This window comes from Thermobia domestica, chromosome 16, assembly GCF_964235325.1.
Source record: "Thermobia domestica chromosome 16, izTheDome1.hap1.1, whole genome shotgun sequence".
Lineage (NCBI taxonomy): Eukaryota > Metazoa > Arthropoda > Insecta > Zygentoma > Lepismatidae > Thermobia > Thermobia domestica.
In genome coordinates, this window is record NC_137469.1 from 91,129,497 (window position 1) to 91,151,828 (window position 22,332).

The following is a 22,332-nucleotide window of genomic DNA, read 5'->3' on the forward strand; positions in this document are numbered from 1 at the left end:
CCGCATGACCATGTGACTCGGCGGGTTAACATAAATGACAGGCGCTATAATGTTAACATTTACTGCAATTTGAAAGCGAAAAAGTAAAAATTATCTAAGTAACAAAGTTTATTGCGTTCCGGGGTGACCGCAGCGAAGCGGGGTGAACGCTGCTAGTATATATATAATAATTGAAAATCACTATGTTTGTGACTCTAAATCTCCTGAACCACCTGACCGATCTTGATCAAATTTTCAACATAGATGAGATTCAGGTCTGGGATCGTTTTTATGATTAAAATTTGAGGGAGCAACGTAGGGGAGGAGAAGAAGGGGAGATATATAAAAAGCAATTTATATATGACTAAAAGTGACTATTTTTGTAACTTAACAACTCTTCAACTATCCGACCGATCTCAATCAAATTTTCCAGATACATGAGGTACGGACCTGGAAACATTTTTGTAATTTCACTTTAACGGTAGATCCTAGGATAGGGGAGGGGGACGTATAAATAAAAACTAATAAAACCTAGCTATAGATAAATAGAAAAATTGGTAAATTGGTATCTAAAATGAAGCAGGGGAGTAAGTAAAGAAAAGATCGACCTCCTATCAGGACAAACCATGAAGGACCATGGATTGGGTATGGCAGTAAAGACCCCATACTTTCTTGACATCGGCACGCATGGAGACACCATGCTCCTGCCTCTTTACTTCCACAAATTCCCCCAGGTCTCCATTTCAAAGAGGTTTGTCAACCTCGAAGGGGGACAGGCTTTGGACTTATGTTCGCGTGGTCCCGGGTTCGATTCCTGGCCAGTGCTTTCCAATTTTCGGTGACCACCCAGCGTCATGAGGGAAACTGAGGAGTCAGGAACAAAATACGGTCTAGGAAGCTCCAGATACATGTGTTAGAGCGACGCAGCGCGCTGACTACATGTTCATTGCTTGGACGGACTTAGTTCAGCCAGTCACTAACAGATGGCGTTGGAGCGACTCAGACTCATACAGGCTGTAATGCCAGTAGTTTGTTAATTCACTTCTGACTCACACTGAAATGATAGTAGAATCTAAAAAATTTCTTGTCCCGTCGGGGATCGAACCCCAGATTAACAAGTGACACGTAGCGACAACGTTACTATGGCTCTGATATAGGCGAATTCACATTTTTATCACATACTGTAGAAACTTTATAAAGCCTTTTGTATAATTTGGACCTTTAGAAGATGGAATCATATATAATCTACTGCTTAAATACAAATAAAATCTGACCGATGCATACACTTACTATTACTAATGTATTACTTCAGTTTCGGCAACATATCACTGCCTTCATCATACATTATTTTTTTACTGCTTAAAAAATGAAGCACGACTGGAAAGACGATTTTTATTTTCTTCTTTTCTGACTTTTTTCAATTTCATTATTTAAGATTAAAAAAGACAACAAACAGTTTCATACACTATATATATATGTTTTAGAAATGTTTTAGAGAAAAGTCAGTAAGTGAACGAAAGCAACATGGCGTGTGAAATTTGATTGATTACAACAATAAAGATCACAAGGCAATACCCCGCTGCATCATTAACTTTGGAAGACGAGGCATTCCTTGGCAATGGAGGGGCTTAGCAGGGGAGGTTAACACCCTGAAATGTTCATCCTCGCCAGGAAATTGGTTTCACATCGCTAGAGCAAAAAAGAGGTGTTATGTGAAAGAAAAAAGAACAGAAAAACGAAATCAAGCGAAAGGAGAAAGTTGACATGGATCCGAACGCGGAATTTTTGTCTACTACATTAAGAAATGCTCTGATATTCCAGACCAATGCGAAAATTCTTAAAGCAATGCGAACTTTTGTAGAAGAAATAGGAATTTTTGTGCAAGCAATTTGAAAGAGAAAATTATGTGACTTATTCATTGATTCCTACATTAACAGATCTCCGACACTATTAGACACAGAAACTTGAAATTTTGCATAATTTCTTTCCTTTCATCCTAGTCTGTAGATAATTTGAATTGATTTGATTTACAGCTTAACGTGGAATCCTAACCACATGAGCTTTCGTCGAGAATCGAACGGGGCCTCTCACTCCAAAGGCGCACAAGGGACCTCTTAGCCACGAGGAAGCTCTAGGCTGTAAATAAGATGGGATTTTGCGAAGTCAAATACCGGAAGGAGAAAGGAACTTCGAATTTATTTTTCGAGAAACTAATAGGCATAGAACCTTGAAATTTTGTATAAATATTCCCTATCTATAATTTTTGATAAAATGGAATTTAACGAAAAATGGTCCCTAAAGGAGAAAATGGAGCTGAGCTTTTTCCTAACGTCAGTAAACCTGAATTTATTCAATAAGCTCTTTGAAACCAATAAAAAGAATGTACATGTATGTATCTTTCAAATATTTTTTTTTTTTTTTTTTTTAAGATTGGACTATCAGTTTTCATAAGTTCAAAGATTGGAAAGTTTTCTTTAATCACCACCGGGTCGGTGGCTTTGTTTTATCATCTATTTATCTGAAGACGAGATAGAGTAGTTGGTGAGGGGCCTACAGCGTGAGGGGTGATCTTGCTAGATAGCTCTCGCACTCGTCAACTTCACTAGATTTATTCAAGTCTCGGTCGTGGTCCAATACCCTCGTTAACGGTAGGTTCATAACTTCGATGTTGAACAAACAAGTAAAACTCAAAATTCAAACTTAATTTTAATTATCTTGCACAGCTTTATCATATTATGACTTATCATTAATACTCGCAACTTTATTAATGAGAAATAGTGAACTAGTAAATTAAATAAACCATAAGATATTGTGTTACGAATCGTCGCATGATAACCAAAGGCACGTAACTCCATTTTCGTAGGTTTACAGGCGAGAGGACAAAAATACTACTTTCTTAGAAAGATGTGTTTTTAATAAGATAGTAATTGAGCTACATTACAACAGATGATTGACAAGGAGAACAGATGGCGTTGCGTTCCATTTACACCAAGTGGGGCTTTCAAAATTATGTCCAAACATTAAGAAAACGAAAACCGCATTTTTGGAGTTACGTTCCTCTGGTTCTCATCGCCGGAATGTAAACAAGATTTCGAACTTGACTAAAATAATAATAAGAAAATACAGTGAATATTAATCATATTTATATCTGGTGATGTTACTGCCTTATCATACAAGTATGTAAGTACGCCCTTCCCGCTGGTCTAGCGGCTAGCTCACATGTTTTTGATGGATAGGGTCTTAGGTTCGATTCCTAGTGGGGAAGCATTGATCTTATTACAGTGTAGTTCGGATTTCACTTTTAAATTGTATATACATATCTTATATACCTTTAGTGCTGAAGAGGGACTTCAACGAATAAGTATCTAAATACGTAACTGACACTTGCAAACGTAACAATTCTAAATAAAAATATTGGGGTAGAAACTTGTTACAAACAGCGTTGGGTCATTTAATACAAAATTTGGTGGTTACATAGTGCTACATCTTTACTGTCTTTGAATATCTAATGTACGATGATTCGCATAGTAATAGATTTGTTTTTCGTTTATTTTGTGACACACATCCAGGCCTGTAACCGTAACATTACGAAAGGGGAACATATTGTTTATTTCCCGACGAATACGCGACAAAACGTACTAGCGACGAAACGTACCACCGACAAAACGTACCACTTACCCTGAGGGCTGCTTGTGAAGGGTTTTCTAAAAACCCTTTAAATAATGACAAGCGACAAAACGTACCATTTGCCTGAAGGGCTACTTGCGAAGAGTCTTCCAATCAGGCATCAAATAATGTCAGGCGACAAAACGTACCACTTGATAGGACGGTATATAAGTGTATATATATATCGGCCAAAATAAAGTTAAAAGTTGAACACATTGGTGGTGAGAAAAGTAACGATGCAAGACCAAGACTAAGACCATGCCTGCAAGATTCTCGCAACACCAAGACAATACCTGCAAGATTCTCGCCATACCAAGACCAACAAGAATCTTGCATATGCAATATTTGAATATTTGCTGATTTCCATCACACTTTATCCAGGCTTTGGACCAGGGACGAATAGGCATTATTAGAGGGCGCTTTCTCCCACAAGGGCCACCAACATCTCAATGTCACAAATCAATTGCACAGTTTTCTTTCTACAGTAAGTCAATAGTATTAACAATTGACAATTAAAACCTGATATTCTTTCATCAGTACATTATTCTGAATTCTTCAAAATATTATATGAAGTTCAAGGAGAACGTATACTATATTACAAAATTAGCAGATGTTTTAGTGTACTAGTTTTTGATGCTACTGTATCTATCACTTTTGTATTCGAAATATTTTTTAATAAATATTTTTCAATAGACATCAACAAAATGTTTTCAAATGTTCCTGAGATATGGTACTCATTAGCCTATTTTTAATGTATTTCAGTTTATTTAAATTTTGAAAAATTTCTTTCGCATGTTACGTGAGTTACGGGCAAAGTCAATAAAAATTTGTATGCTGGAAACCTGGATAAGTATTACTGCACAAATTACAATTCTGCAAAATTAAAAAGCAGCACATTGGACAATTTTGCAACACGTTTTACATTCGCTTTCCTTGTAAACAAATGTATTTTCTCCTAATTCTGAATCACTTGCACCATCAGCACAGTTATTTTTCCTCGGTTGTGCTCGTCATCAAGACTGACTTTCAAGGATATCCACGTCCTTCAAAAGTCCAAGAGAATACATTTATAGTATCCTTGGAAAATTCTTAACTGAAGTTTTTCAGAAAATATGTAAGTTTATCGAAAGGCACGTCTGGAAGTTCTTTTACTTGGTTGAAGTGGCTAGGGTCCAAATAATTCATAAAGTACATTGCTTCTTGAATCTTGAAGAAATGCTCAAAACTACCATGTCCAATATTGTGTTGAATGCTTTGATGCAGTACCTGGTCATTGGATAGAAGCAGCTTCATCTTCATATTCGCAGGAAAAAATCTTTGTCCATCTCTGAAGGCGAATTGTCGACAGGTCAATAGAAAAAAAGAAATCACATTCTAAGTCTTCAAATTTGTTATTGGCCCATTCTGCAAAGCTTAATGCTGCATTCTTAACAGATTCAAAATCATCTCTCTACTCTTTCAGTTGGAACAGAGTAGTCTGCACCATCCGATAGGACTACACTAGCAGCGCCTTCTATTTGGAGATAGTTTGACAGAGAGGTCGTCACTTGAAATATCTTAAGGAACATTTCTGCTGTGCGAATTGTTTTGAACTTGAGAAGATCTTTTATATATCCTTTCGCTTTACACCTAGCTTTTGGTTTGATAGTTTCTGTAGAAGCAATTTTCTTAATTGTTATGGTCAACTCTATATACAAAGCACTTTTTGAGTTCGAAAAATGACCAAACTTTTTCTGAAAAACAGTGTGTTTTCTACCATCTTGTTTTTGCAATAACTGTAAGACGCCTTTGTTAACATTTGATGAAATTAAACAATTTGAATTGCAAAAATTCTTATTATAATTTGTAATATTGTTTAACACAAAGAAGCGCGTAATGAGTATTATAAAGAAGACCCTCTTCGTAATGACAACTTAAAGAAGCGTTTCTGATATTCACAGAGTCAAAGGAGAAAGTAATATAGCCTACCAATGTATATTAAACATATACGAAGGTCGTTCCGAAATTAATGCCTCCTATTTTTTTGTGTTGACTTTGTATGTCCGTGCTAGATGTCGTTGGTGTAGCGCTAATGCTTGAACCTTCCTCTTTTATTTGCAGCTGGTCCCATTGTTCTGCGGTAGTTGGCGCCAGCATAGGAGTGTTCCAAAATGGAGCCTGATATGGACGTGCGTATAAAACAACGATGTGGGATTGAATTCCTCACTGCTGAAGGAATTGTGCTGATTGAAAGCCATCGACGTTTGGTAAAGGTTTATGGAGACGATACAATAGACGTGAGCAATGTGAAGCAATGGGTACGGCATTTTCAAATTGAATCCGGAATCGATTCAATCGGCCGGAATCCAAAAGAGTCCATGGAATGCCGATTTTTACAAGCGCGGCATGCAGGCTCTGGTTCATCGTTGGCAAAAGTGCATAACGAATGGTGAGAACTATGTGGAAAAACGACAGTCTGTAGCTGAAATATTGCTCTGTTTAGCTGTGCTGTTGTTATTTATGTATCTTCATTAGTTTCTATGAAAAAAAAATAGGCGTTACTTTCGGAACGACCCTCGTATATTCCAAGTCCTCATATGGACGTGACTATTGAAGATTTTTTTTTTTGTTAAAATCTTATGTGGATTATCCTAAGAGTAGAGTTCGCATACATTCCGTATTTTACGGGATAGGTTCTTATTGAGGTTGTCCTGGTGTCGCGAAAAAATTCTTCGAAACGCAGAATTGTTCTGTAATTTGTGGATTTGTACTCGTACTTCTCTTTCTTAATTATGAATTTAAACATGTAATTGCTAAGAAATAGATGGCTTTTGTCATAAAAATGTACAAACTGGCTTTAGCAGTACTGTTATGTTGAAAGAATAGTGCCACTACCGGACAGAATAATAACTATTCACGATTTACTTGATATGACGTTAATTCGGTGTGATAAAAACTTTTTCATTAGTTCATAAACCTTTATAATGATCTATGAGAAAGTTAAGGACTGAATTCTCTTTTATTATATCATGTAATAGTGATAAAAAAAATGAATAATATTCAAACCGAACCTGCCCCAAATTTCTTTCTCTTTTCAAAAATACATAAACACTACCCAAGAGCTATTTAAGGTATGCATAAATATTGGGTTTTTGAGGTTTACAACCTACTATTCTCCTTAGAATAATTTTGTTATGAAAGAAAGAAAGAAACTTAATATTGGGAGTTAACATAGAGAGCTATTTCCTTGATCAAAACGTAAATAACACTTGCAGCACATTGAAAACGCTAAAATGAGTTGATATGTAGGTGACTCGCATATTTTGAGATTCAAGATTTATGCGATCAACGTTTGATATATGTCACTGTAATTATAAGCATATATTTCATTTTCAAGTATTTCATTCTTTTTTAGAATCATGTTTAGCTAACAATATCAAACCTTAATAAATAGTAATCCCTGTTGTCAATGAACAAACATTGTTTATTTAATATACTCATTTAATCATAACATGTAAGAGTGAAACTAATTAAGACAAGTAATTATAACAAGATACCACGATACCATTGGGACAACTCAAACAAACCCTGAAAAGAAAACAATGCAAGCCCTAATAGGAGCGAGAGGTCACGAAGAACTAGTATGAGTTCGAATTTACAATATGCAATTCTAATTTTGTAAACAACCGATTCTGTCTCTCTCTCTCTCTCTCTCTCTCTCTCTCTCTCTATATATATATATATATATATATATATATATATATATATATATATATATATATATATATATATATATATATATATATATATATATATATATGTATCTATCTAGATATAGATATTATATCCAGGAAAGGGCCATATTCATGAAACAATCGATCGAGATATTCGTGCACATTGCTTAGAAGGAGTAGATCTCCGGAATTAATGAAGATATCGGAGTCATTGAAAAACAAGCAACACACGTAATAGACATTAGATACTATCACATTCATTACACTCACATATCCCAGTATCCTGGACAAAATCCCGGAATTCATATTCAAATTTCTGTCTGTCCGTTGAATTAAAAATAATTCAAAGTTGTTTGTTCTCACAACAAAACAAGCAAGCGGGAAAGTACAGAGGTGTTTTTACAAATTTGTTTGGCTTATTTCTTTCACTGTTTGCTAGATCATATATATGCGAACTTTATATATGCGGGAGGGGATATATATACTAGCATCAATTACCCGCTTTGCTGGGTTAAATTAAGACAAAATAGTAATATGTTTCCTTAGTCAGTCACTCTTTACTATTACAAAAGCGCTCCTTGATATTGGTCATTTTGATTATATATATATATATATATATATATATATATATATATATATATATATATATATATATATATATATATATATATATATATATACAGGGTGGGCCATTTTAATTAATCCACGGAAATATCTGAAAAATGGTAAAACATAGAAGAAATGTTTCAAGTACACGTTATATATTGCTAAGGGGAAACCCAATTCCGCCAAAAGTACCCCTCTCCGCCCCCCTAAATGGGGGTAACGGGGGGTAACTTTGAAATGTCAAATGGGAACATGGGTCGAGTAATACCTCGTTCGAAAGGTCTTGGAAAACTAAGTAACGCTGTACCAAAAGATGTTTCATATTGTGCACCGGTTTCAAAATGGCCGCCATAATATGGTTCGGAAACTCCAGTACCCGTAGTGTGAAAACCATGGAAGGTAAATGAATGGAACAAAATTGAAATACGTAAATATCATAGGTCATATCGAACGGTGTGGTCCCTGTGATCCCAGTGGCCTCCCTGAAGGGCTCTTGGGGGCTAACTTCAAAATTTCAAATAGTAACATGAGTCGAGTGGTACCTCGTTCGATAAATCTTGCAAAATCAAACATCTTGCACGGGAAAACGATTGAGATGAAATGGCACTGTTCTCAAAAGGCCGCAGAAACATAGTATCCGTGTCAGAGAAAAGGTGTAGTACCCGTAGTATGAAAGCGATTGGAGATAAATCAACAGAAGGAAAACTGGAGTAGGTAACTGAGTAAGAAACAGCGAGAGGTGTTGTCGGGGTGACTTCAAGGACCAACTGAAGGGTATCCGGGGCCAACTTGAAAATTTCAAATAGCAACTTGAAGCGAGTAACATCACGTTAGATAGCCAAATGAATATTAAACAGCATCTGTAAGAATATTTTCGACATAAGACACCGTTTTCAAAATGATCGCCAAGATAAGGTGATTGTGTCTAAGAAAACATCTAGTGCCCATAGTATGAATACGGTTAGAGATAAATGAAAATAACCAAACATAAATAGGAAAACCATGGACGGTATTCCATGGCTCGAGAATGATACAACAGAGGTAAGAATGTTGAAGTAAAATTGCCATATTGTATAGAGAGATATCCAAGTCCTGCAAAATAATCTCTCCCTGTGCTCTGTATGTGAGTAGCGTGGAAAGTAACTGTGAAAATTCATATCAGAACTCTACTTTAAATCGCAAATTTAGGCTACGCTACAAATAGGTATGGTGTGGTTGAAACATTTGTTTGTAAGGATGACGCTGTAGTGACTAAAAAAAGGTGAAATTTTATGTGAATGGTAACGCATATCTATATGGCTGAGTATGATTTGATGCGAAAACAGAAGGAACGTTATACGAAAGAAGTTGTCGAATAATGCAGTTGCTGGAACTTACAAACGTGTCAAATTGCCAATCTGCTTTGACACAGAAACTTTAATGCAATGCGTGCTGGTTATTCGGAAAGCAATTCGGAATATACGTACGAACCGTTTCAGCCCTGAAACTCACAATATGACATGAGTGCTAATAGTTAATCAACATTTAACTGTGGCCATCCGCATTAACTCAGTGCACCAATTCTCTATCCCTGAAGTCTGCCTTCCAAACAACATTAGGTAGGTCAAGCGTACGCCCGAACCGTTGTCCGGTCGGACATTCTGAGTGCGAGTACCTCTTTTATTAAGTTCCACTAGACGAATGTCAGAATGGAACCATCTGTAAAAGGCCACGGGTGCTGACTTTCCTCATCCGTGCTTCTCTAATCCGGCCTGGGCTTTAGATGACTAAACGTGATAAACTAAATTGAAGTCTCTTACTACCTCACATTGCGCAAGAGCTCTAAAGCTCTAAGCAATACTCTCAAATCCATCTGAAAAATATAGCTTTCAGAAATGAAAATAAATAAAACAATGTTGTTCGACTTATGAAGTAACGAAGTACCAGTATTTTGTACACAAAAACGTTCGTAGTAATTGCGGTTATTAGCGTTGTTCCTGAATCCTCGTTTAGAACGCCGTCATAGAGCAGACGCACCCTCGTTGCCTCATTCACATTGGTTCAACAGACACTTGTGCCCAATACACACACACCGGTACAGTACATGCTGCCTCTAACCTTCGAACCAACCTTCTACAGACGAAGTCTGTTAAATGAGAGACAGTGTTAGTAGCAGATGTGCCAAAAGCAAAAGTGTAGAGTGACTACTTATGTAACTATGGACAAACACTTTTTCGTACGTATTCTTATTGTCTCTACGAATTAGTATTAGTTGTTGTACTTCTTACTTTCTTTTTATTGACTGTCTGAAATATTGTCGTTCATAAGAATATGACTGATTATATTCCAAACGAAATTGTTGACATACTACTTATTGTGGGTGAATGTCGCAAAAATTATCGTCAAGCTGCTGCTTTATATCAAACACGTTATCCAGATCGACGGCCACCAAACCATACAGTGATCCGACGTATTGAAGTAAGAGTGCGTGAGGGTCGCTTGATGCGTGTAAGGTCAGCTCGCAACTACGACGATGATGCACGAATGATAACTATTTTAGCAGCAATTCACATCAATTCCCATATTAGTAGTAGGCAGGTGGAGAGGGAAATAGGGATACCTAGAAGAACTGCCCTTAGGCTCTTGAAAAAGGTAAAATATCGTGCCTATCACATAACTCTAACTCAAGCCCTTACTGCAAACGACAAGTTACACCGTATGGAGTTTTGTCAGTGGGCACGGGAAACGTGTAGAAATGTTCGTTTTTTTTTTTTTTTTTTTTTTTTAGATATGCCATGTTTTCGGACGAAGCTACATTTCGCAGTACTGGTGACCTCAATAGGCATAACTGTCACTACTGGTCAGATGTCAATCTTCGTTGGCATAGGAGAGTAGATGCTCAACACCGTTGGACTATTAATGTCTGGTGTGGCATTGTCAATGGATATCTAATTGGTCCACACTTCTTCGATCGAAACATAACTGGTGACATTTTTCTAGACTTTCTCAGACACGATTTGCCATTTTTGCTTGAGGATGTGGACTTAGAGACACGACAAAGAATGTGGCTGCAGTTAGATGGAGCGCCACCCCATTGTACGCGGAGAGTGGTGCAGTATTTGAACACGCGTTTCAATGGAAAATGGATTGGGAGGAACGGACTAGTACTATGGCCTGCACAATCCCCAGATTTTACCTCACCAGACTTTTATCTCTGGGGGTATTTGAAGAACGTTGTGTACGAACGCCAACCAACAACCAGAGAAGATATGATAGAGTGAATTCGATTAGCTTATGCACAAATCCCACGGAATGTTTTATTGAATACTGTAACACATTTTCGCAGAAGGATTAATTTATGTATTCAAGCACATGGAGATGTCGTTGAACACAGTTTAGTTCGTTCATGAATGGTCTGGACTGACGAAGAAAACTACGCTGGACGTGAGAGGCGAGGGGACTCACGAAGAAAAAGCACCCCGGACGTGAGAGGCGAGGGGACTCACAAAGAAAAAGCACCCCGGACGTGAGAGGCGAGGGGACTCACGAAGAAAAAGCACCCCGGACGTGAGAGGCGAGGGAACTCACGAAGAAAAAGCACCCCGGGCGTGAGAGGCATGGGAACTCATCAGGCGGGGCCCGAACTGATCACCCTTGCTACGTGACTCAAACGCGAAGTTGAGCAATCGGCGGGTAGTGGTGTCCCTGGCATTGAAAAACAGAGCTATATCCAACCACATACTGGTGAATATCTGCTACGCCGATAGGGTTATTCGCTGCAGTTGTAACCAAGAGATCCTCCCAGCTCGGACCCACAGTTAGTGTGTCACGACTTGGGGACTCTTGGCGAAATAAGGGGCGAATGACCCCTCAGAGGGCTTGAGAGTCCAAATTACATTTTCCGGGTTTTCCGTCAGGGTGGTCAGTGCTCTTACCTCCTCGTGGTCGGGACTGTCCACCATCCAATGCAATAATTCCTTGTGGATCCCAGGGACGACCGTGTGATCAGTTAGGCTGATCCCACTCTGGTCTCGGGTGACGCTAAAGGTATAAGCTCCTTGGAGGGCTAAAAGAGCTGTACATACCCATATACCATTTCATTGTATCCTATCCCTTTGCCCTTACTTGTACCTTCCTGTAACCCTTTAACATCATATTCTCTCCATAATGAAATTGCCGAAGAACAGCAAAGTAGGGTGCTTGACCAGACTTACCGTCTTTTGTGCTGATTAAAATGTAGAACGCACAGTTGGTGATTCACACATGCTTTGGTTTTAAGTTCGTTAGCGAGATCGATGATTACTTACCAGACACACGAGGTTGTTGGCCCCTCTAACCGTATTCATACTATGAACATTAGGCGCTTTCTTAAACACAGTCACCATCTTGGCGGTCATTTTGAAAACGGTGTAGCATGGCGAATACATTCCTACGAAAGCTGTTTAATATTCAGTATTTAACGAACGTGGAATTACTCCCCCAAATTTGTTATTTAAAATTTTCATTTTCGTCCCGGATACCATTCAGGCGGCTCCGGAAGTCGCCCCGACATCACCTCTCGCTGTGTCTTACGTCAGTTACCTTCTCCAGTTTTTCTTCTGTTGATCTATCTCCAATCGCTTTCATACTAAGGGTACTACACCTTTTCTCTGACACGGATACTATGTTTCTGCGGCCTTTTGAGAATAGTGCCATTTCATTTCAATCGTTTTATCCTGCAAGATGTTTGATTTTGCAAGATTTATCGAACGAGGTACCACTCGACTCATGTTACTATTTGAAATTTTGAAGTTAGCCCCCAAGAGCCCTTCAGGGAGGCCATTGGGATCACAGGGACCACACCGTTCGATATGACCTATGATATTTACGTATTTCAATTTTGTTCCATTCATTTACCTTCCATGGTTTTCACACTACGGGTACTGGAGTTTTCGAACCATATTATGACGGCCATTTTGAAACCGGTGCACAATATGGAACATATTTTGGTACAGCGTTACTTAGTTTTCCAAGACCTTTCGAACGAGGTATTACTCGACCCATGTTCCCATTTGACATTTCAAAGTTACCCCCCGTTACCCCCATTTAGGGGGGCGGAGAGGGGTACTTTTGGCGGAATTGGGTTTCCCCTTAGCAATATATAACGTGTACTTGAAACATTTCTTCTATGTTTTACCATTTTTCAGATATTTCCGTGGATTAATTAAAATGGCCCACCCTGTATATATATATATATATATATATATATATATATATATATAACGTGGGTTCCTGTCACCACGGCATGGCGCGTCCTCAGGTTGCGGATCGAGGAGAAGGCATCTAGATATAGAGGTTAGCTGCGAATATACTGAATAAGCAGTCGCGGACAGACGACTAGGAGTGGTCCTCCAGCTTGGGGGTTTGGGTAAGGATAACACCCTCATCCTGTAAAAAAAGGTACTTGTTCAGAAACATTCACAAAAGCCTCGGACAAGGACTGATAACTTGGCACGACATCAGCAAAAGAAAATGGACATGAGATTTGGAACATGGAATATTAGAAGTCTTTATCGGGCAGGCGCGTTAAAATCTGTAACGAGTGAGTTAGAGAAATACAGGATGGACTTAGTAGGAGTTCAGGAAGTTAGGTGGGAAGGAAATGGATCTGAGAATTCCGGAAATTTTACGTCCTTTTACGGGGAAGGAAATAAAAATCACCAGTTAGGAACAGGGTTTTTCGTTCACAAACGAATATTACCAGCAATTAAACGGGTTGAATTTGTTACTGACAGACTTTCTTTTATTACTCTTAAGGGACGGTGGTGTGATATTATTGTTTTAAATGTACATGCTCCAACTGAAGATAAGGGTGACGATATAAAAGATAGTTTTTACGAAGAAGTGGTACGGATATTTGACTAACTCCCGCGATACCATATGAAGATTCTATTAGGGGATTTCAATGCGAAGGTAGGACGAGAGGATATTTTCAAACCGATTATAGGGAACGAAAGTTTGCATAAGGAAAGTAATGACAACGGTGTTAGACTCGTGAACTTTGCAACATCCAAAAACCTAATCGTGAAGAGTACAAAATTCCCACATCGCGACGTTCATAAATACACTTGGACATCACCAGACGGAAAAACACATAATCAAATTGAACACGTTTTAGTAGATAGAAGAAGACAATCTAGCATAATTGACGTCCGGTCGTTTAGAGGGGCTGATTGTGACACTGATCACTACCTGGTAGTAGCGATAATACGGGAGAGATTGTCGTTGAATAAAGGTAATATTCAATGTCCGAAAACGGAGAGATTTAATTTAAAGAAATTAGAAGAGAGCCAGGTAAGAGAGGAATACCAGATTGAAGTTTCGAGTAGATTCTCGGTCTTAGAAGACTCGGAGTGCACTAGTGTTGAGAATACTTGGATTGAAATTAGAGATAGCATTAAAAGTTCAGCAATAGAAAAATTGGGACACGCGGAAATACGTAGGAACAAACCATGGTTCGACCAAGAATGCATTAAACTAGCAGAGAAGAGAAAACAGGCAAAATTACGGTGGCTACAAAATCCGAATGAAATAACTACACAAAATTTCGCAGATATCAGGCGGGAAACTTCCAAAACTTTTAGAACAAAGAAACGGAATTTTTTGAAAGCTAAAATTAAGGAACTTGAAGATAATAGTAAAAATAAAAATATTCGGGACATGTATAAGGGGATCAGCGAATTTAAGAAAGGCTATCAACCTCGTGCTTATATATTAAAGAAATCTGACGGAACAGTTCTCACTGATACGGATAGCCTCTTAAATAGATGGAAAGATTTCTTTGACGATTTGCTGAACACGCAGCCAAAAACTAATGTGCGTGGAGAAAAGGAGATACACACCGCAGAACCGTATATTCCAGAACCCAATCAAATAGAAGTGGAAGCCGCTATAAAGAAATTAAAGAAACACAAATCTCCGGGTGTAGATGAAATTCCGGCTGAGTTAATTTTAGCTGGAGGCGAAAAATTGTGGAACAAGATACACAAACTCATTCTCCTTATCTGGAACAAGGAAGAATTGCCACAAGAGTGGAAAGAGTCAATCATTGTTCCAATTCACAAGAAAGGCGACAAAACTGACTGTAATAATTATCGAGGCATTTCTCTTCTGTCAACATCCTATAAAATCCTTTCAAATATTCTGTTAGCAAGATTGACCCCATACGCAGATGAAATTATTGGAGATTATCAATGCGGATTTAGACGAAATCGATCAACTATCGACCAAATATTTACCATTCGCCAAATACTCGAAAAGAAGTGGGAATACAATACCCCGGTGCATCAACTATTTATTGATTTTAGAAAGGCTTACGACTCGGTTAGGAGAGAAACATTATACAACGTTCTTACAGAGCTTGGAATACCGAGAAAGCTAATTAGATTAATTAAGATATGTTTAAGTGAATCCCAAAGTAAAGTCCGGGTAGGAAAATTTTTGTCCACGAGCTTCCACGTCGAAAATGGCCTGAAACAAGGAGATGCGTTGTCGCCATTATTATTTAACTTTGTGCTGGAATACGCCATAAGGAAAATCAAAGATAGCAACCAGGGCCTAGAGTTGAACGGCATTCACCAGGTTATGGCATATGCTGATGATGTAAATTTAATAGGGGATGATAGGAGAACAGTAGAAATAAATGCAGAGATCTTATTAAACGCTTGCAGGGACATGGGTTTAGAAGTAAATGCAGAGAAGACTAAATACATGGAAGTGCGTCGGGACCGTAATACGGCAAATTGTGGAGGCGTTAAAATATTAAATAATGCTTTTGATAAAGTGGATACTTTCAAATATTTAGGATCAATATTAACAGACGAAAATCATATTCACGAAGAAATTAAATGTCGACTAAAAGCAGGGAATTCGTGTTACTACTCGGTTCAAAATCTCTTGTCGTCGCGAATTCTGTCGAGGAATTTGAAGCTTAAAATATATAAAACGATAACCATGCCTGTTGTTCTGTATGGTTGCGAAACATGGTCGCTTACTCTGAGGGAAGAACATAGACTGAACGTATTTGAGAACAGGATCCTGAGAAGAATATTCGGACCCAAGAGGAACGAGAATGGGGAATGGCGGAAGCTTTATAACGAGGAACTACGTAGTTTATACGGTTTACCCAACATTGTTAGGGTCGTCAAGTCTAGGAGGCTTAGGTGGGCAGGTCATGTAGCTAGAATGGAAGAAAGTAGAAACGCTTTCAAAGTCTTGACTGGTAGACCCATAGGAAAACGACCATTAGGAAGACCTAGGCGCAGATGGGAGGATAATATTAAGATGGATCTCGCAGAGATAGGAATACAAAGTAGAAACTGGATGCAATTAGCTAAGGATAGAAGTCAGTGGAGAGCTTTTGTGAACGCGGCACTGAACCTCCGGGTTCCATAGGCCATAGAGTTAGTTATATATATATATATATATATATATATATATATATATATATATATATATATATATATATATATATATCCCCTCCCACAATTTTTACGTAGCTGAATTTGGATTTAAATGCCATCAGAAGTTTCACTGTTCATCTCAGTGACCTCAAAAACTATAGATTCGACACTAATATCGGTCATTTTCGATCATTTGTCTATGTTGAAAATTTGACCGAGATCGGTCCGGTGGTTCAAGAGGTCTTAAGTTTTATTTATTTTTATGTATCTCCCCCTCCTACATCCTCCCCTAAGTTCTATTGTGAAAGTGAATAGATAAATACCTACCATCTCAGGCCCGAACCTCATCTATGTTGAAAATTTGATCGAGATCGGTCACATGGTTCAAGAGTGAAGTCAAATAGACAATTACTTTCATTTTTATTTGTTTTACATATATTTCCACCTCCCCCCTTCTACATTGCACCGTCAAAGTTAAATTACAAAAATTATCCCAAGCCCGAACGTCATCTATGTTGAAAATTTGATCGAGATCGGTTGGATGGTTCAAGAGTTATTACGTTTTATTTATTTTTATATATCTGTCCCCTTCCCCCCCTAACATCTACCGTCAAAGTGATATGATAAAAACCACCCCACATCCGAACTTCATCCATACTGAAAATTTGATTTAGATCGGTTCTATGGTTAAAGCGTGAAGTCACACAGACGGTCACTTTTATTTTTATTCTTTTTACATATATATCTCCCTCTCCCCTATATTCCACCGTAAAAATGAAATAACAAAAATATCCCAGGCCCGAACCTTATCCATGTTGAAAGCTTGATCAAAATAGGTCTGGTGGCTCAAGAGTTATTAAGTTTCATTTGTTTTTATAGATTTCTCCCTTCCCTTCCCCCTCTTCTAAGTTCTATAGTAAAAGTGATATGATAAAACGTACCTCATATATGAACCTCATCTATGTTGAAAATTTGGTTAATATCGGTCGGATGGTTTAAACGTGATGAAGTCACAAAGGCAGTCAATTTTATTTTCACTTTTTTTTTTTTTTTTACATATATGTCCTCCTCCCCCTCCCTTTCGTTGCATTGTAAAAGTGAAATGAAGAAAATATTCCAGTTCCTAAGCTTGTCTATGTTGAAAGTTTGATCGAGATCGGTCAGGTGGTTCAAGACTTATAAAGTTTTATTCATTTTCATATATTTCCCCTCCTCCCCTAAGATCTACTGTCAAAATGAAATGTTAAAAAAACTTCCCAAGTTTGAACTTCATATATGTTGAAAATTTGATTGAGATCGATCGGGTGGTTCAAAAGTAATTTTATAAAAAAGTACGAACATAATCACTTTTATTTTTATATTTATTGATTTTTGAATATCTCCCCCTCCATCTCCTCCCCTACGTTCCTCCGTCAAAGTGAAATGATAAAAATCATGCCAGTCCCGAACCTCATCTACATTGAAAATTTGATCAAGATCGGTCAGGTGGTTTGAGAGATTTTAAGTTTTATTTATTTTTTCTATCCCCCTCCTCTCCGCCCCTAAGTTTTACCATCAAAGTAAGTAGATAAAAACTCCCAGGCCAGAACCGCATCTACGTTGAAAATTTGATCGAGATCGGTCGGTCGGTTCAAGAGATTAAGATTTACAAACATAGTCACTTTCAATTTTATAATATATACTTATATAATATATATATATATATATATATATATATATATATATATATATATATATATATATATATATATATATATATATATATGTGTGTGTGTGTGTGTGTGTGTGTGTGTGTATGTGTTGTGCGTGTTTATGTCTGGGTATAACAAACGGTTCTGAGTGATAACTCGAAATATTTTAACAACCGGTTCTAGCGAACCGGCTGAATAGCACCACTGTGCAATATTTCAAAAAGCGTAATTATGTAAAATATGATTACTTAGTTGACATATCATTAAGTTATTTATTGCTTCAGAATTGACTAATCAGCCTTTTGGGTTTTTCTATCTTTGTTTTGCTTCATGCATATGAAGACGGTATATAACTTACCAACTTAATATCCTGGGAGCAAGCTAAAACACGTGCACTATTACAGATTCTTACCTATAAAGAAAGAAAAAAGGATTATACGTTAACAAAAGAAGTTAAAAGTTATGTTTTTGATTCTAAATTCTTACAGAGTAAATTTACATCCTTCATATTTTCTTTATCACTGAAAAAAACAAGGACACCATATATTGTACTGGTTCAATCTAACTCATCCCATCAGGTTCAACATTAGCGTGGTGGTAGCTAGACACTGACTTGCTATAAAATAACGTGAATTATTATGTTGTAGATGCTCTTGGTTTCCGTCGGTGAAATTTTGAGTTGCATTTTCTAACACAAAGTCATGCATCGAACTCCCCCGATCGGGGTCAAACTTGGCATGGTGGTAGATTTGGCCTGCTGTATAAGAATGTAAAATAATATATTATGTATGCTTTTACTTCTCGATTTATGGGCGGTAAAATTTTAAAAAAATGAAATGAAATTTTTGAGTTTTACGTCCCACGGTTATGCCGGTTAGGCTAAACGAGACGGTGATGATGAGTAATGAATGAAATGGTGGAATAAAGAAAGTGGGAGGAAACGGGAGAACTCCGAGAAAACCCACGCACACGGTGTTTGTCCACCACAAAGTTCACGTGGCGGGGGCTGGGATCGAACCCGGGACCCCAAGCACCAGAGGTGAATGCTCTACCACTGAGACCCCTGGTAAAATTTTAAGTCATATAAATATAACGTCATGCATATGAAAACATAAAAGTCATACACCCAACTCATTCGATCGGCATCATGATTGTAGACCTTGGTTCGCTATATAGGAACGTAATATATTATATTGTGGTCCTGAGTTATAGACAGTCAATTGTTTTGTCATATTTCGAAAATATACGTATTCACCGAATTAATCCGATCGGGATCAACTTTGGCATGTTAATAGTGCTTGACAGTACAGTATACAGTATACAGTATATGATTTGCTATACAGTATAATTATATGAAATACGTAATATATTGGGCAAGATTTTGGTTTCCGTATTATGGGCGGTTAAAGTTCGAGTCGTATTTTCAAAATCAAAAACGTACACCAAATTTATCCGATCCGAATCAAATTTAGCATGGCGACAGAGCTTGACCTACTCTATAGACGTGTGAAATGTTTGCAGGCTTTTGATTCTCGCTTTACGATCAATCAAATTTTGAGTTACATTTTCGGAAACATAAAGTCAGACAACGAACTCATCCGATTGGGATCAAGCTTGGCATAGTAGCAGACCTTTCTCGCTGTATAAGTATGAAAAGTACTGTACGCTTTCGTTCTTGAGTGGTCAAATATTGCTGTACATTTTCGGAAACAAAATCAAATACTAAGTTCATCCAATATGATTAAAACTTGGCATGATGGTAGGCATTTACCTGCTATAGTAGTGTGTGAAATACGTATTACGGTGTACATACTTTTGTTCCTAGGTTATGTCCAATTGAATTTCTGAATCAACTCATTGTGCATAATAAATACCGTACTGTTTAAATGGAATTAAAGGTCAGAATAGGCTAGAGAAAATCAGATGAAGAATGAGTTTTCACAAATAAGCGTATTTCACTTATATTAAAAAAATAGAGAATATTGTAAGGATCCATATACCCAAAATCACTACAAGAAACATGTTTTCATTACAAACACATGTGTTTACAATCATAAACAAACAATGACAGACGACAGACTACAGACAGAAGGAGACAGAAGGATGACAGAAGGAGACCACACCTCCAGGAAGAAACGAAAAGCAATCTGAAAGAAAGCTGACTTCCCTTCCTGAGTCCTTCCTCCAAGAAGATGGCTATAAAAGAAGACGAGACGAGGAAATTATCGGCTGATCGCTCACCTACCAAAACCTTCTCCCGGAACCGCCATGGGTTGCGGAGACTTCCTCTAATAAATAGTACTGGAACTGCTATGGGCTACGGATTATTACCGATCTCCGTCTGAGCCGCTGTGGGCTAGGACAATCATCTTATAAGGTAATTTAGAGTAGTCCCGACATGGTAAACATATTTTCGTCTTCAAACAGCTTCAACTTATCTACATCGAAATGATTGTACACAACACATTACTTTAGAGATTCATCCTCCCAACCATACTACTTTCATATCTCAAACATAATTGTAATCTGTTTAATTTTTCCGGAAACGCTACAGGTACGCAATGTCGAGTTTCCCCAATTTTCTTGAGGAATTTCGACAGTTGCTATGGCACGGCTCATAGTGGTCTGGTCTCTTGTAAATAGTTGAAAAGTGACCAAAAGCACACGAAACAGTGACCAAAATCACATCATGCCCCGTTTTTCTTTGGCAATTTCTCCATCACATTTCTCTTTGTTTGTTGTTTTGTTTCATCTTTCCTTCTTTACTTCTTCTTTTTGAGCTTTCTAATTTCTTAGGTTTTCTAAGTATGCTTTGTAGTTACGGTAAGCAGACTTAGCAGATGTAAGAAGCTTCTAAGTAAGTGGAACCAGTTCTGACCTATTTCCGAATTTCTTCATCCCAGATATTATATTTAACTTAGCATTGAGAGTTCTCAAAGCCACGAAATATTCAAATTCATTACCTACTCTTAAGAAGAACATACAAGAAGCATAACACAAGACGAACATGAACCACATAAACATACGCACACACAACGTTGAGCGGAGCGTTAACTATTACGACAGAAAACTAAAATACTATTATGATAGAAGAAAGATTAGACAAAAACGGTTCTCAACCCCACATTGAGAGCTTAAGCATCCACCAACCATCCACTGTGCTTTAGTAAGAATAAAAGCTCAAGTGAGAATAAAGCTGCCTGTTTCACATGTGGTAGTAAGTACTGAGTAATGAGTAACAAGTTTCTGCCTTTTTCAACTTATTTTTATATTTTTCTTAGAAAACTGCTAATGCGAAACATAAATCACACTAAAAAGTCAATTTACCTCCCAAAAATAACTTTTAGTGACAACTTGAAAAAAGTAACTTTTAGTTAAAAAAGTGACTCGCTAAGAGCCCTGCTATGGGGACTTTCGACACTTCTTTTAAACAGATATAAAAAGGTAAAAATTGCAATAAGGTTGTAACATATAATCCATGGATTTTATGTCACTGGTTATTAGATATTTATAGAAAGGTGTCGCTAGGAATAATAAATAATATTATATTACTTTGTAGCGAAAAAGTTTTTACATTTTTGCCTATTCTTTTGTTTTTTGTTGGTTATGTCCTCTGGTGGGACGTACTAGCATGACGGATGGGTTCTCTCTGTAGGTGGCCATAGTTGTGCTGGAACGTTCGAGGGAGGAAGTATAATGGTTGTTTCGCTACTACTATCATAGTTTGTGATCTAGTTATTATATTTAAAAAAAGGTTGTTCTATATACACAATCTACTAGTGATATCTAAAGTATAATTTTGTTGAAGTCTAAAATTTGAAAATATTTACGAAGTTTAAAATGGAGTGCTGTAACCTCATGTCGGCTGGTTGTTCTATTTGATAGCACAGATTGGCTTAATAAGGCAGTGAGGAACGTAAATTACTTCTTTTTCTTCCTTTAATGTAACATATAAAAGTCCGTTATTAATTTGGTTAGTTTCGGGTATTTTACCTGTAGCTTTTTTACATTTCATTTATTAATAGAGTTAGATTCCTGCATTATTACCAACCTGCGTGACTAGTTAGAACAAGTTAACTGTTACTGAGGCAGAATAGTTTACGCTGTTAATTGGGTAATAGTTTACGATTGAATTTGTTTAAATTCACTTTCCGCTATATACCATAATGCAATACCGCTTGTTGAATTGTTAAATATATAATTTTTATTGGTGGATTTTGAAAGTTTAAATATACTTTTTGGATTTATAATTAGATT

General features: G+C 37.3%; 1 pseudogene; it reads left to right on the plus strand.

The window, feature by feature from the left end:
- The first annotated feature begins 10,274 nt into the window (after window positions 1–10,274).
- Window positions 10,275–11,353, plus strand: LOC145672535 (uncharacterized; annotated as a pseudogene).
- The last annotated feature ends 10,979 nt before the right edge of the window (window positions 11,354–22,332 follow it).